Genomic DNA, 15,264 nt, shown 5'->3' on the forward strand with positions numbered 1-15,264 from the left:
AGGGTGATTGTGGGCAGACATGATCTCCTTCAACACCCCTCTGTGAGTGATGGAGGGGGTGCGTAGAGAGAAAGAACCTTTGGGAGGGGGAGGAGTGGGGTGTTAGGGGTGGCAGTATTGGGGCCACGGATAACGTTTCAGGGCTTAGTGACTTACTGCTGATCTTCAACTCCTATAAATGTTTCACAATGCAGGTGATTGTGTTCCTGGGGAGGGGTGGGGGGGGGGGGGGGGGGGCGACTCACTGCCTTATTAGACTCAGGATGCTGGGAAGACAAGGAGCTATCCATCTACCTTGAATTACATGTCATACCAGAGCAGGATGAGCCCGTGCAGGTGACCAGGGACTTCTCCCCGGGAAGCACACGTTGGTGGCGCTCCGATTGGACCGCCCAGCTGCAGTGGGAATCATGGAGCTCCGAACTGCCTCTCGCAGCTGATTGAGCACTCGGGCCGCTATATTTATACACGTCTCACCTTTTTCCTCCGAGGCACAGATGAGTCAGAGACGAGATGCTGGAGCTTCGTGTCGAGGGTGTGCAGTCTCTCGATGTGCGGGAGGACAGCTGGCTTCGTTAGAGGCACCACAGTCCCAACTTTCTATGGCAGCTCGAGTGCTGCTTGGCTCGGCTCCCGCAATGACACAGTCTCAGTGTCATCGAACTGCCCTGCAAAATCCCCCTTTAATTTGCGCTAACGTGACAACACCAGTGCGTAAAATCATGCATGCGTGGCGGGTTTTTATTCTGACCAGGGTTCAGATGTAGCGAGAGCTTTCGCTGGAATGTGCGCGCGAGTGCTCGAGTACTGGTTTGTGCGCGCGACTGCTGCTTTGTGCGCGCGAGTGCTGGTTTGTGCGCGAGTGTGCTGGTATGTGCGCGCGAGTGCTAGTTTATGCGCGCGAGTGCTGGTTTGTGCGCGAGTGTGCTGGTATGTGCGCGCGAGTGCTGGTTTGTGCGCGCGAGGAGTGCTGGTATGTGCGCGCGAGTGCTGGATTGTGCGCGCGAGTGCTAGTTTGTGCGCGAGTGTGCTGGTATGTGCGCGCGAGTGCTGGTATGTGCGCGCGAGGAGTGCTGGTTTGTGCGCGCGAGTGCTGGCATGTGCGCGCGAGTACTGGTTTGTGCGCGCGAGTGCTGATATGCTCTCTCCCTCCTCCTCTCTCACTCCCTTACACCTTGAGCCTGAAACAGTGCGGTCTTTGTCCTCCGTCCTGCGCAGTGGCGCACACGGAGGTTACGGGCGGAAACAAAAACAACAGGACCTCCACGTCCATTCAGCCCTTCATGATACTCCTCCAGCATCTTAATGCTTAGCCTCCTTTTCTCTAATGGACTTTGCGGGCTTCTCCAGCTCGACCCACAATGGGGTCAGGGTCTGCCGCGAACGTCAGTCACACATGAATGAGGGCTGTGAGTCTCGCCCCCTTCAGCTCGTCTTTATGCTGTGGGGGGAATATTGAGACGGATGAAGGGCAGGAACAGATATGGCAGTCTTCTGACAGTGGGGGCAACCCAGTGGGGTGTGAGCCCCTCATACGTCTCGGCGCTGCACATAATGCATTTAAGGTTCAGGGCAGTTCTACAATGCCGTCTTCGGGTGGCCAGCTCCTCTGAGATCCCCCGTTCCAGAAAACATCACCTCAATTCCAGAGGGCGACCACGCTCACGCCTCACTCCTGGCTCTGCTCCTGTCCTCCAAGGGCTCCACAGAAATAGTCCTGGTTGTGGTCGGGAGAACGGGCAGTTATGGCCTGGTGGTTAGGCAACTGGTCTTGTGACCGGAGGGTCGTGGGTTCGATCCCCAGACCTGAGGCCATGACTGAGGTGCCCCTGAGCAAGGCCCTTAACCCTCAATTGCTCACGTGTATAAAAATGAGATAAAAATGTAAGTCGCTCTGGATAAGGGCGTCTGCCAAATGCCATAAATGTAAATGTAAATGTAGAACGGGGCAAAGGATGTGGCCGGCATTAACAGGAACCCGTCTTGCTTCGTGCTGATTGGTGGGTCTGCTTGCTCAGGGCAGGATCCAGACCTTCAGTCAGCACAGTGGTGAGGTCTTAAACGTAGATCGAGACCGGCTGATTGTATCTCCCCTTGCTTTCCGGGCATCATCAACAAGCTCTTAAGTCCGCGTTACTGTGCGTGTCGGAGATGGTGTCTTGTTTAACTGTTACGGCGAAGCACTATTTACAGATGTTGCCTGCTTTTGATTGGCAGAGCAGTAGTGGATTTTGGCTAAATTTGTGCACGGTGTGTAAAATATGACCAGTCAATGAACTCGTTCCGCATAAATGCCAAAATCCTGGTTTATGGGGCTTCAGTGTTAGTCAGGCAGCTTGGGATAAATATGTCTGAACAGAATGTTATTTTGGGGCATTCAGCTTGCGTACATTGCTGAAATCAACACGTTTTAGGTGTCAAGTTCTGATTTGTGACATATATTCACATTCATGAACACAGCAGCAGTAGCAACAGATCACTGGCGCTCACAAATGTACCCCTGTAATAATTCTGGATTATGGCTAATAGTTTGAGTGAGTTTTCAATTGGCCTTTTTATGTATGTTGTATGTGAACGAGAGAAATCAGTGTGTTGTGATTTCAGTGCTAGAGCTGTGGGGGTGTGTTTGTGCTGTTGTAGAGTGACAGGGGGGGGGGGGGGTGGACCTTCATACACTGGGGCTGTGTGTTATGGTTTCAAGCTAGCGTTGCCGTTTCATTCAACCCTTAGCTCAGCTTTTGAAGCCAATTGCTCAATTACAAAGGAGTCTTATGCTCTTGGCGTTTTGAAGGGTAAAGATTCCATCCTACGCCAGTTTGTTGCCGTGAAACTGGACTGGGAAAAGCTCTGTGGACGGTATGGGGCCACTGACGGGTCCACTAGCTTCACGGTACAAATGCATCCTGCTGTATTGTTATGACTGGCCCGTTGGATCGTCAGTCTGGAGCAGGTCTGTCTTTGGACTCTGTTGGGCTCGTTTAGGTTATTTATTGTTATCTGATTCCTCTGCTGCAGGTAGTTCTGCTCTAGGGTCATTTGCCCTGGACGTCTTCAGCTCTGATCACACCCAACAGGACTTTTTCCATCCAGATGTTTAAGTCACCGCACATTTGTTTTTGTTTTGACAAAGCGATGCTGTTAAAATAGAGACGAAGAGAGCATGAGTCACCGGCAACTAGTCGACCGATCTGTGATTTTCTTCTTTTTTTACTTCTTCCATTAGGAATGAGAGTAGTTTGAAATACGCAGCTCTGGACTTGACAGACCAGCAGGGTGTCATTTTCAAACAGAAAAGATTTGCTGTCTGAACTCATGGCCTCCAATAAGGCAAGCGCAAAAGTAATAACGCGTTGTCATGGTAACTACGGGAGGTGATATATGGCTCTATAATTGCATTAGTGACACTGTATTTTCCAAGATTGAATAACTTAGTGTTGTTTTTCTGCAATAAATTTTCATTTGTTCTTTGCCTTAGTGACAACGTATGAAATATAATTTGAAGTGTATCACATCTGTGTTCACATAGCTGGAGAATGTCTGCTCATTTTGTCACATTTGAAGCAGTAACCAGTTTTGATCCAATTTTGATTTGGAAAAAAACATCCTCTTCAACATTTTTCTTCTTCCTTTTTCTTTCTTGATATTGAAATGTTGAAGATCAAAAACATGAACTACACCTTGACACTAGCTGACATTACAGCCCCCCTGTTCTATTTCCAACAAACCCAGGCTGCATGAGTCTGAGTCAACACTATTTTCCAGCCACAGTCAGTAAGAGGAACTATCTAAAACATTACACCATGCTTTATAAAGAAATTGACGGGTAATGTATTGCAAATGATTTACATGGCCAATGTGGGCTTTGTGTTTCTTTTGTTTCTGAACATTTGGCAAAATAAAAACATCTGATCTGCAGAATGGTTGTATATTAGCATGCAGGTAGTCGTCTAATGAGCTAAATTGTTGAAATCCTCAGACAAAGCCATAAAATTTTTCCCTCAGGGATGCAGCTAACTGGCTAATGTGATGGGGATCACTACTGCCAGTACATCACCATGTCTTTGATGACAGAATGGCTTCTAGTGATCCATTGGCTTCCAGTGATTTTCACTAGCAAAGAGAGATTGCCCTGCATGAGATGGCTGGCTCTAAAACACATAATTCACCATGGAGGAATGTATTGTCAAGAGAATACTTTTCATTAGCCTAAATATTTTAGGTAGAATCTCAGGTTTAGAATTGTTTCCATAGGATAGCACAGTCAATCAAGGGATTGTTGTCTTAGCCTTGGCTTTGTAAAAGTTTGTGTTCATGTCTTTTAGTGTATGAGAACCTTGAAGAGGGAATTGTCTTATCTTCCAATAGCTTCACATAAGTCCTTTCTACATATGTGGCACCCTGCTCAGAACTCAAGTACAGGGCTACAGCAAGAACAGCCACAGGTTCAATGGACCATTAATACACAGCATCATGCTATATAGGCCTATAGCACACTTGTGATTGTTCATTATTTGTTGTTGTGCAGTGAGAATAAAGATTATTGGAGGCATTTTCTTCCATAGCAATTACCAAAGGAACCCTACATGGTCCTGTGATGAACCGTTTTTAAGGTTCTACCTTTTATCAGATATTTTTAGATTCATGCATTTCAGGTTTCTACAGTTTAAGAATTCTGGCCCTTTCATTTGAGATTTTTCATACAGCACATTTAGAAAAAGAGGATGTCGCAAATGATATTTACGGGAGTGTTGCTAGGCAGCCAGAAGCCTGGTGTTAAAGGCTGGGGGAACATTTGCTGTAGGTCCAGAGGAAAAGCAGGAAGTATGATTCAGCATGTGGGGCGGTTGGGCTGCAGCTGAAAAGCCATGTGAGATGGGCAGAAGTCATTAGTGCCAGTGCTGTATCAGCAAGAGCTCATTCTGCACAGCTTGAATGTTCTTTAAAAAATGCATTCAAGGTTTCAGCAGAGCTTCAGCGGAGCAGGAAGACGAGAGTCTGTTAGTAATTCCCTTCTAGTTCTCCAAATGGCTGCCTTTTTGTTAAATCACTAAACAACAAGCTAACAAACAGACTCAGACGTATTTGTTGTAACATTTATTTTAATTGTTACATAAAAGAAATGTCTAAGAAAAACCAGTACTAGCTAAACAGTGGCCGGTGTTACCTGTTCATACCCTGTACAGTAGGGCCAAAGAATGTTCCCGTATACCAGGTCTGTGTTTAATGTTCTTCTCAGAGATGTTCTCTTTCAGGAACTGCCTATATGGATCCTCAATATTTCAGAGAAAGCATGTATCTACACCACATGCAATCAATTCAAAACATGCATGCAATTGTGCAACCCAATCATACAACACATGGCAGCATGCAGCGAGGGGTCTGCACAGAACAATAGCTGGCAGGGCAAAGCAGAGTCTACTAAACTTTGAGCCACAGCACTGGACTGGAACTTTAGGGAACGTGTGTAGGCTATGAAAACAAAGAACAGACCCAACACTGCGGGAGGCTACAAGAGCCCCTCAGGAATCTGAACTGGTAGTTTACGGTGGGGAAACAGTATCGTGGCCTCTACTGTTACCAACCCCCTCTGCGAAGACGGCGAATGGTTATGTAGGCAAAAACAGATGTAAGTCCTGCTGCGTATTTCTTCTAAAAGCCCCATGAGCAGTTTCAGAGTCAAAGATCTCGCACAAATGCATGTTTAAGGACATGCAACCCAGCATTGTTTAGGAACAAGAGGTCACGGACGGATTTCGTAAGGACGTCTGAAGCGTCTCTGCTAGAAAGTGCTCGGGCAGTAATTGCAGTGGCCGTTCCTCTGGCGGAAATGTAAGTGTACACAATTGAATTGATTGGCACTTGGAGGTGCCTGAAGCCATTTTGTAGTCTGTGTGAGGAAGGAAGAAAGCAGTGAAGATAATGAAATAGACGCCTTCAGTGATGGAGTGACAGGAACAATGGGGTCGTTGGACACCTGGTGCAGTTCATGCAAATCTTTACGCTCATTTCATTTGCAACAAGCACCGTTTTGATGACACAAAAAGGAACGACTTCTGTGAGGTTTGCAGTTGTAAGGCGGTACACCTGCGTGATGGTATAAGACAACCCATAAATGCAAAAAAATTGTAATAATTCGATGTCTTTGTGTTTTATGTGGTTGTGTGCAGTCTCTTTGCACGGGCTTGGGAGCTTGTGGTCATCTAACATATTGCAACCAGTCATTGTGTGTTGTACATGTTGTGCTTTGTTCTGTCATGCAAACATTGACCCTCCAGACGGGTGCCATGTCCCGTGTTCCTTAACGTTGTTCTCCTGTGTCTGCTGGGTGGGGGGGTTGCTCTTACTCTCCCCTCCTGTAATGGCCGTATGCAGGAGTCTTGAGTTCATCCTGCCAGATCGTCCTGGCTCGGTTTGGCCGTGGTGCTCTACAGCCTCCCGCTTGCATCCTCTCACCCCGTTACCCTCGGTTACCCCCCCACATCCTCTCACCCTGTTACCCTCGGTTACCTCCCCACATCCTCTCACCCCGTTACCCTCGGTTACGGCTGCCCGCTGTCTGCTGGCTGTTCTCTCATAGCCGTCATGTTCAGCGCTCCTCTCTCTCCCCAGTCTGCCTGAATTACTGTGTTACTGTGTTACTGAGTTGCACTGTTACTGTGTTACTGTGTTACTATGTTACAGTGTTACTGAGTTAATGAGTTACTGAATTACTGTGTTACTGAGTTACAGTGTTACAGTGTTACTGATTTACAGTGTTACTGAGTTACTGTGTTACAGTGTTATTGAGTTACTGAGTTACAGTGTTATTGAGTTACCATGTTACTGAGTTAGTTACTGTGTTGCTGATTTACTGTGTTACTGAGTTACAGTGTTATTGAGTTACTGTGTTAATGAGTTACTGAGTTACTGTGTTACTGTGTTATTGAGTTACAGTGTTACAGAGTTACAGTGTTGCTGAGTTATTATGTGACTGAGTTACAGTGTTATTGAGTTACTGTGTTACTGAGTTACTGTGTTATTGAGTTACCATGTTACTGAGTTACTGTGTTAGAGTTACAGTGTTACTGAGTTACAGTGTTACAGTGTTATTGAGTTACTGAGTTAGTGACTTACTGTTTTAGTGAGTTACTGTGTTGCTGAGTTACAGTGTTGCTGAGTTACGGTGTTAAATTGTTACTGAGTTACAGTGTTACTGAGTTACTGGGTTACAGTGTTACTGAGTTACTGGGTTACTGTGTTACTGAGTTACTGTGTTATGGAATTACAGTGTTACTGAATTACTGTGTTACTGAGTTACAGTGTTATTGTGTAACTGAGTTAATGTGTTATGGATTTACAGTGTTACTGTGTTATGGAGTTAGTGTTACTGGGTTACTGATTTACAGTGTTACTGAGTTGCTGAGTTACTGAGTCACAGTGTTATTGAGTTACTGTGTTAATGAGTTACTGAGTTAGTGAGTTACAGTGTTACTGAGTTACTGAGTTACTGTGTTACAGTGTTATTGAGTTACTGAGTTAGTGACTTACTGTTTTAGTGAGTTACTGTGTTACTGAGTTACGGTGTTACAGTATTACTGAGTTACAGTGTTACTGAGTTACTGGGTTAAAGTGTTACTGTGTTACTGAGTTACTGTGTTATGGAATTACAGTGTTACTGCATTACTGTGTTACTGATTACTGAGTTACAGTGTTATTGTGTTACTGAGTTAATGTGTTATGGATTTACAGTGTTACTGTGTTATGGAGTTAGTGTTACTGAGTTACCTCTGACCCATGGCCACTTCAAACAACACGGGGCCTCAATTTTTCTACATGGGAGACTGCGACACTGAGTGATGTGTGGAGATTTGTCTGGTGGGGAGATCACTCTCTGAAGGTTCCTCTCGACATGGAGCAGTTCGTGGTCTCTTTGGACCCCTTTGCCCTCATTGATCTAAAGGCCAAGACAAACTTCTCAGAACATCAATTTATAATTATAACTGAATATTAGAAAATGCTTCTTGTCTGTATTAATATTTTTGCTCAACAACATAATTAAATGTTAAACGTTTAGACAGCCAGCTAATGATTATCTGTACAGTCACTGTAATTAGTCTCTGTAAAATGGTGAAGGGATTAAATATTTATGTATTATCATGTCAACCTTGTAATAACCTGAAATGTAATTTAACAGCATGTAATTATAGTGTCACAGTGCAGACAAGCATAAAACATCGATCAAATACAGCCCAATTTTTTTTGTGTGCAAATTAGAGCAATTATAATGTTTCATTCATGTTATGCAAGGTGTTTTGGTAGAAATGAATCTTTCAGTTGTCCTATTAGAGCAGACAACTGCAAACAAAGGCAGGTCATTCATCATCTCGCTGTCAGAGATAACCATACTGTCAGATATCAATGACAGATGTGTATAGTGTGAGGAGGACACTTGCTCTCATAAATACTTTGGAAGCCTAAGAAAGTGAGATCATATCTACACATAATGAGATCTTCTGAATAAGACCGAAATCACGAAATGTTACCTGTGACAACCTAACTCTAGTTCCCCTGGGCATGAAGTTATCTGCTGTATGGAACTGTGGACAGTTCCGGGCAGAGGAAGGTAAATGGGGGAACACACGTTTACTGTGAAAAGGGTAAAGAACGTTAACGCAGAAAACCCACAATCCATCACAGCTGGACCAGCTCTCGGTCTCTCACACAGACACTTGGATCTGATTAATGGACTGGCCACTGCACACCCTCATCTTTCACTGCTTTACACTCAGTGACCTCAGCTCAGTTCCACACTTTACAGCAATGAAATAGTTCTATCATTTTGATGTGATAATATTGCCACTCCCCGGTATTGTGAAGGTGTGAATGGTGAATGGATGTATAATGGTGAATATATAGCAATAAAACACCGCAGCCGGCAGTGCTGGTCGTACCTGCGGTGGATTATAACGCTGACTGCCTCTCTCTCTACAGAGGAAGGACAATCATTATGAGTGGAAAGAGTTGGGATGAAAGCAGTAAGCGTTTATACTGCAGCACCGTCAGAATAGTTGTTTATCTTCATATTTACCTCCTCCTCTTTCATGCATGAATACCCTCGTGATGAATTCCATGCCATTAAATAGCTAACACTGCAGAGATACATAGCAATCGTCCAGGATATTGTATGAGAGAAACCATCTGTGTGTGTGTGTGTGTGTGTGTGTGTGTGTGTGTGTGTGTGTGTGTGTGTGTGTGTGTGTGTGTGTGTGTGTGTGTGTGTGTGTGTGTGTGTGTGTGTGTGTGTGTGTGTGTGTGTGTGTGTGTGTGTGGATGTACACAAGGATGTGTGTGCATGCTAAATTAAATGATGTTTGCCCACATAATTTATGGCACAATAATCTTGCAATGTTGTTCTTTGCAAAAACACATCTTTAGCTTTTCTTCTGAAGCATTTTAAAGAGGTTACATGAGTTACTTTTTTAAAGTGCTTTAAATGTGCCCTTAATGTATATTGTTGAGCTAAAACCCGATCCATTTGGTGAAACCAATGAAATTAATTTCATGCTTTCATAATTGGTAAATGTGTAGAAATACGGAGCCCCAGTGGTGCATTGTCTCCTAATCACACCGAGCTGCAGGCCTTGGAAGATTAGCTTCATTTGCATGTACATGTGTTATGTGCAGGCATTCTCTAATATGTGTGCATGTATGTGTGAATACATATGCTGTGTGTGTGTGCATGTGCACATGTGCATGTGTTTGTGTGTGTGTGTGTGTGTGTGTGTGTGTGTGTGCGCGCGCGCATAGGTGTGTGTGTGTGTGTGTTTGTGTGTGTATAGAGAGAGTTGACAGTGCTGGCTGGTGGTGTTGAGGCGTGACTTGTCCTCTATTTAACACCCTGCAGGATTACTGACACGCAGGATGGTGATGCGCAGATGAAAGGAAGTGGTGATAAGCCAGAAAAGAGAGGAATGGAGAGGGGGAGGAGAAGAGGATGGGGGGAAAGAGACAGAGAGAAAGAGCGAGAGTGAGAGGGAGAACGTTGGTACACAGAAGTGGCTTTGCCAGGGAATTAAATTTCAGAGGAGCGGCGAGTAGCACTCAGGAAAGACGAATGCTTTTTTAAATGGCAAGGCACCATATTGAAACCCTGACATTTCAGCAGGTCTCAGCTCAGGCAGGGGGTGGAGGGGGGGGGGAGTGGGGGGGGGGGGGGGGGGGGGGTAGAGACACCGCTTGGTCTCACCAGCCAGACGAAATTACACACAGCCCCAGTGCCTCTCCCAATTACATTCATGGAGTTCAAAAACAGTTGAACGCAGCAAATTTAGAAGTTCTTTGATTAGATATTTATTTACCTTATCATTCATTATATTGTTTACTCCCATTATAATTCAGTAACATACATCTGTGTTTGATAAAAATCACATTCCATCTGGTTTTCGTTGTTTTTTAAGGTCTGAATTCTGTTGGAGTGAATGAAGTGCAGGTCTCATCAGCATCTCAATAGCCTCCATCTCGGGCTTTTTCTCCGCGGGCGCGTGGTCTCGGCCTTATCTCGCCTCCTGGGAGCCGGCGGTGAGAACACACAGGTAGACTGAGGCAGAAACAGATGAGGGGTGTGTGTGAAGTGGACAGCCAGCCCAGAGCGGCCCGCAATCTCAACCGACACTTGTCTGATTGGCTGCCACATTGCGGTGGACAGCCGAGAGCCGGCGCACAGATCTGCCCTCACTACCAACTGATCCAGAGTCAGTTTGAGGCTTGATTTTGCTTAGCTGTGAGAATGGAGGTGAGGGCGAGGGGATCTGGTCGTGGGTCAGTGGGAAAAAGGAATCGGCATGATAACCTGGGCTCCGTAGCGAGGGTGGCCAAATCCGCAGCTAAGCTGTCGTGTCGTGGTTAGGAGCCATGATCAGGTCTTTGTTCTGCCTGTGGATTCCCCATTCATGTGAGGAGAAATGCATCACTGTGAGCACACAATGGCTACAGAGGGCACGACTCTCGCCCCCAGACTGGGAGGGGCAAGATGAAGACACACAAAAGCTGCTTCCTCAATGAGAACTCTCCGGGAGTCTCCGGGAGTCTTCCGAGCCCGCTGCGAACACGGCCATCCTTCGAGAGCTTTTCCACGTCCTTTCAACCCTTTCGGCTACGCTTAAGAAGAAGAAAAAAAAAACGGCAAAAAAAAAAATGACAAACACATGGCAGCAAGCTGTCAGCCCCGGGGAACTGAGTTGCGTCTGAGTCGTAGTTGAGCCGTAGTTGAGCCGGTTTAAGTAAAATCATTGAGTTGTTGTACATCTTCAGGCCATGTTTGCAGGAGAATCAATTTTGCTGTGAAGCGTATCAACACGTGCCTCGGCTTCAGATTGTCACGGCGAGCTGTCAGCACTTGGGCTGTCAAAACTGAGCCCTCAGCTCATGGACCAGAAGACATAAACCTCCATCACGTCCTAATCTTCTCAGAAAGCTACATGGCCACCCAGCATACCTGCGCTAATAAATCACCCTGCCCAGCTGGCCTGTCCCACCAACTCTTCTCACTGACGCCGTCGTTTTCGGCGTCCCCAGGGAAGGGGGCTTCATGCCCGGTGGGCTCCCCCAAAGCAGACCAGCCGCAACCTCGCCTGAGCTGACAGGGACGCCGTTTGTTTTTGTGGAGAAGTGAGAGACCCAGATCGGCAGACCCTCGTGCACTCTGACCAGCGTGAATCTCGGGCCTGGTGAGTCGGCGTCCGTGCCGCTATGTCATCGCAGAGAGCACGTGGTCGTTTGGTCACACTCGGTCACTGCAGCTGTCTACATGAAGAAGAGGACCAGGCAGAGACCGTAGTGTGTCACTGGACTTAATCGTCAACTAAAGAAGCGTGTCACTAGGGTAAAGCCCTTTACTTTGGGCCATTCTCAATAAGTGCGTTGCGATTCACACTCGATCACTCTTCAAATTGCACCAGCAGCAGTGTCTACTTTCATGTGGGCACTTCCATAGTTGGCTAGGTGTGGGATTGCAGTCAGGCTGGCTACAGGGACGAGGTTAAGCTTCGGGTCACATATGTCAACCTCTCTCTGCATTCCTCCCTCTCTCCGCCCTGTGGACGTCTCAGACTTCTTAACCTTTGAAGCTTTGCTCTCCGTTCAGAACAAGTGAGACCAAAAGATTTCACATCTCTCGATTCTTCAAAAGAGCCCTCCCTAGTTTGATCACGTTACAGTAGTCCGACCTTTCTCCCGCTAACCACAGTTGGCAACATTGATGATGCATCTCCCTTAAACCTGTCAAATATCCTTAAACCTATTGATAGAGTTCTTAAGAAAAGGATCTGCTTTAGACAGGGGGTCAGGGGTGTCATGGGATTGTTGAAAGAAACAGTGAAAAGCAGTTATCAGGGTAACTACTCTTTTCCACGAGCACCCTTCCTCCAATGACGCCTCCTTTCAGCAGGTTCTCGGCGCGGCCCAAAGCCGCCCCATTCACTGGGCCCACATTGTTGTGAGCTGCTGAAGGGGAAATCATCCCTTTGTCTTTGGATGTTGGACTCAGCCCTGTTTGTTTTAAAAGTGTGTGGGCATCTCTATCTCAGCCGTGAGGAACAAAATCACCATATCGTGGCTTTGTGTAGATATTCAGAACGGAGTAGGAAAGATTGAAAGGCAGACTTTCTAGCTTTAGTGTGGTGTTCACAACTATGGGTGGAGATGTTCTTGGTGGTTTTATAACCCCCACACCTCTTCCCACAATCTCATGGAAAGGAATGAAATATCCTACATGATACGGAAAGATTCACGGTCTGCGTCATGGACCATCAACCAATATGCTCTCTCTGAGCGCCACTTTAGACTGGAGCTTTTATTCTGGGATATTTATGGATCTCCCGGACAAGGTTTCACAAAATTCCAGCTCTCAAAGAAAGTCTCAATGGCTGAGATGCACGTCAGCTGTTGTTCAAAGAAAGTACACAACCACCACGGAAGCAGATAACACTTCTCAAGCCCGAGGAACTTTAGACCAGGGAGGTCACATGGGACGCAGTAAAGTCCTAATCTCCCGTCACTCTGGGCAGAAATTTACAGGCTTTTTTATACACAGGCCCACAGAGGTTGCTGACCTGTGTGTGGTCTGGGACATCACTCTCAGTTCCTCTCCCCCACTGACAATAATGATGGGTCTGCCATTTTTCCACATTAGCCCATATTTTGTGTTTCAGCACTTCAATGTTAAACTAATACAGGCTGTTTCATTAGTCTATATACCTAATTACAATTTATTGCCTCCTCTTCACAGAACTAATATGTCTAAATCTGGCAAATAGTGTTTTGCTTCGGTCTATGCCTCTTTTTTATCTCACGATGGTCCCTGTCTCTGTTTCATAAATTATAAATCGGTTCTAATAGGTTGTTTGGCCTTTTTGTGCTGGCTGAAGGCACTGGCCCATTTTCTTGAAACTGTTTTTTTTTTTTTTTTGTCTCTGCACATAGCACTTTAAGCAGAATATTAGTGTTGATTTTCCCCTCATCTAAGACGGCAGTGAAGCCGTGTGAGGGAACCTGGATCTTCATGCATCCTGGATGATCGACCTTGCCCGGGTTCACACACCCAGCCCGCCTCCCTGCTCCATAATAGATGACGGGAGGCTATGGAAACAGGCGGGGCGTTAGGGTAGTGCCAATATTACCTGGGAATTCATTTTTAATGAGGTAAACAGATCTGAGCAGGTCGCCAGGGGAAACCTAGGTGGAGATGGGGGCTGGGTGGAGGGTTTGGCCGTGTTCCTCCATCCACCCTCTTACTACAGCCTCCACGGCTCTGACACTTGACCACGCCGCAGGCAGGAACCTCTTCTTCTTATAATTAGATCTCAGCAGCTCTGACAGAAAGTGTCTCACTACCCGTCGAGCCCTTGTCCTTTCTTTCCAATGGACCACCACCAATTATGGTTTGGGGGGGGCTGCGAGACGTGCACCCCGTGACCTTTTTGCCTCGGCTACCAGCACTCATAGCTGTGGACAGATCTCGTTACGGCCAGTAAATGTGGAGGAGAGTGGACCTCTCACATCCACTCAGTAATTGTTGTGCCGTCGCACATGGCTAAACTATAGTTCGGTAATAGCCCTCTGCTTTGGGATGATGTGTTTCGCTCTCGCACGAAGCCATTAAGGAGCGCACTGGAAATCACGCTGCTGTGTTTGGCGTGGTGGTGCAGAAGCTCCCGTGTAGCTCCTGTTTAAAAGCACTATAATCTCTGCATCTCCCCGTGCTGCTGGAAATAAACCCGGTTCCCGCTAGCGAGCGTCTGGTTCCGGATCGGAGAAACTGGATGACAGGGGAGGACGCGTGCAACGTTGTCATTTGGGAAATCAGAACCGTGGGGCGTTTTTTTTCCCCCCGCGAGTGTCAGCGGTGCAGGATGAGGGCTGGCGTGGCGTCCTTCACAACACGGTCCCCACGAAGGAGTGGAGCGAGTGGGAGAGAAAGGTGAGATGAGAACAGATGGAAAACGCAGCTTTGTGTTCTTATAAAGGCAGGAACCTGTCTACCTTCCCATTGAGAGAGAAGGAACACACACACACACACACACACACACACACACACACACACACACACACACACACACACACACACACACACACACACACACATATCTATCTCAACCACTCATGCAGATGGCCCAAGCTGCCTTAATGTAGTGTAGTGTGATGATAAGAATAGCTTTGCTTCTGTTGATTATGTATATATTACTATACATTCTGTTATATATTATGCATATATAATGACTTGGGATTGGTCATAGAAAGAAACCGAGTGACAGATTGCGTGTCACATTTTAAGACTCAAATGTGCTACTGTGATATTCATAGAGCACTAGAGCCTAACTCACACACACCTGCGTGTGCACACAAGCACTCGTCTTTCTTCTTGTCTTTCTTTGTGTTCCTGTCGTCTCTCGCCAATTCTGCTGTTCCATGCAAGAAAGAGAAAGAGAATATAAATTGTTTTTATGATTTTGTGCCCCATGGTACAGAATTGCTATGAATTTGATTAGTGGTTCAACACTTCTTGTCTTCCCCAGGAAAGGTGAGATTATAATTCTGTGTCAACCCAGTACATCATCACCTATTCATGACTTATTGAGCCTGGTTTGATCAGCCTTCATTCCCCCATCAGAGAAGGAATTCCCAGTTGACCCCACACCACCCCCACCACCACCCACACCCCCACCACCATCATCACCACCACCACCACCCACACCCCCACCACCATCATCACCACCACCACCCACACCC

The 15,264-nt window shown here is 46.3% G+C and overlaps 1 protein-coding gene across 1 annotated transcript in view; it reads left to right on the forward strand.

Annotated features, from left to right (window-relative positions):
- The first annotated feature begins 5,677 nt into the window (after nucleotides 1-5,677).
- The window catches only part of tncb (tenascin Cb), a 46,213-nt gene continuing 36,626 nt past the window's right edge, over nucleotides 5,678-15,264 (forward strand). Inside the window, exon 1 of the mRNA XM_076998244.1 lies at nucleotides 5,678-5,829. The gene's annotated coding sequence lies outside the window, so the exon portion shown is untranslated. The remainder of the gene's footprint in view (nucleotides 5,830-15,264) is intronic.

Source organism: Brachyhypopomus gauderio, chromosome 3 (assembly GCF_052324685.1).
Source record: "Brachyhypopomus gauderio isolate BG-103 chromosome 3, BGAUD_0.2, whole genome shotgun sequence".
NCBI classification, from domain to species: Eukaryota; Metazoa; Chordata; class Actinopteri; order Gymnotiformes; family Hypopomidae; genus Brachyhypopomus; species Brachyhypopomus gauderio.